The sequence below is a fragment of the Apteryx mantelli genome, chromosome 1 (assembly GCF_036417845.1).
Source record: "Apteryx mantelli isolate bAptMan1 chromosome 1, bAptMan1.hap1, whole genome shotgun sequence".
NCBI classification, from domain to species: domain Eukaryota; kingdom Metazoa; phylum Chordata; class Aves; order Apterygiformes; family Apterygidae; genus Apteryx; species Apteryx mantelli.
In genome coordinates, this window is record NC_089978.1 from 160,129,462 (window position 1) to 160,131,277 (window position 1,816).

Below are 1,816 nucleotides of genomic sequence, written 5' to 3' on the forward strand. Positions count from 1 at the left end.
TATATATATATTATATATACACATTTATATATATATATATAAACATATATATATATTTTTTATATATATATATAAACAATAATGACAAAGAACAAAGATAACAGATAAGGGAGGCACGAAGGGCAAGGAAATGCATTCCCTGACTATTAAATGTTTAGAAACAGAATATGGGTCGTTTGGTGCAAGAAATTTCCCTTGCTTGCCCTGCTAACCAGGAATGGAATAGAAACAAAACCCAAAATTTAACTCTGCCTGATACACATTGTCCCAGCTTGAAGTGCAATGTACTTTTCATTACAAGCCAAAAGAACAGCCCTTGTCGATGCTTACTTGAATGTCTCAATTTCTGAATTAAGCTGTCCCATTGTTTTGAAGCATAGTTATGGTTTAGAGATCAATGGGACATAGACTATCCTAATCTAGTATGAACAGCCTGTAGCAGCGAAGGGATACTTTGCACTAGAGAGCCACCTAAGTCTTCTAATTACTTCGGCTACTGATAGATTGGCTCTTACCCCCTTGAATTCCTTTGTCACGGAGGAGTTAAAATTCATGAGCGTCTATGCCTCTGAATACTTACTCCAGTGCTGCTATTTTCTGCGCCAAGCTAGCCATCACTGCAAAGAGTCGGAGGTCTGTCAGGCCATCTGTTACATAATAGTCAACAATCTCTAAAATCTGGGGAAACAGAGATGGAGAGAGCAAAGATGATGAAGGGTTTAGAAAGAACAGATTGCTGCCTTGCTTGGAGGGGAGGGGAGGCAGTGGGAAGGGGGGGAAGGGGGAAAGGCCGGATAATAAGCCCTGATGGAAGCAGAGACAAGCCTGATTAGCATAGCCAGCCAAACAACCACCCAAAATATTAATGCTAGTAATGTCACCAAGGAAGTTGACAAGGACACCAGACTGATGAAAAAGAACGCTTTGGGGTATGAAATCTGAAGAAAGTACCAAAACATCACAGCTATAATTTAAGCAGTGCCATACACAACTAGGCAGTGAAGTGTTGTTGAGAATACCCCTAAATCAGTGAAGCAGGCCACCCTAAATCTTTCTTTCTTTTTGGAAATTTCTTCTTTGATATACCACATAACAGTCAGTTTAATTTTTCCTTCCATCCTTGTCCTTTCCTCTCCCTGCCTCCCTCTGCAACTAAGGCATTTGCTGCTTTTTAAGATGTAAGCATGGTAAGAACACTTGCAAGTAGGGCTCAGCTACCTCGTATTTATCTTGCAACATGTCCACATTTTAAACAAGACTAACTGTATCCAGTGCAAAATGCTCTCAGGAGATTTATTATCCAGTTGACTGCTTCTGCAGCCACTGAAATAGTACCAGTAATAATACTGGCAAGGTAAGCCATACAGCTGTATTAAAACTATGCTAACTTAAGTTGACTTCTTGTCCTCTCTGTCCAGCTCTGCCCTGTCTTATACTTGCTCCATTCCCTAATGCTCAAAGAACCTACTGTACACCAGCACTAGTCATAATGCTGCCACCAACTTGATTTCGCTGGCATCCTGCCATATGGTGTTGTCCCAGCCTAGATATACTGCAGGTCTCATCATCAGGTCACCGGTGCTTGGAACACCCTTCAAAAGTCATTCAACATCAGCATCCAAATGTTACCCCCAGACTCCTTTAACACAAAAGTGAAAGGCTGCTGGAAATTGAAGGCCCTACTATGTTTGCTTGAAACAGTGATGCGAAACAATGGTAAGGCTTTCACTTTGGTTTTGTCGGCTTTGTCTTTCAGGGGCTGACTGCTACCCACAGGACTTCTTCTGTGGCCTTTCACAGCATGAAGACACACGCT

General features: G+C 41.5%; 1 long non-coding RNA gene across 1 annotated transcript in view; it reads right to left on the bottom strand.

Moving 5' to 3' along the window:
- The window catches only part of LOC106488589 (uncharacterized), a 28,367-nt gene extending 27,736 nt beyond the window's left edge, over positions 1-631 (bottom strand). The window contains exon 1 of the long non-coding RNA XR_001293237.1: positions 581-631. This is a non-coding gene — a long non-coding RNA (uncharacterized lncRNA). The remainder of the gene's footprint in view (positions 1-580) is intronic.
- Positions 632-1,816: the final 1,185 nt, after the last annotated feature.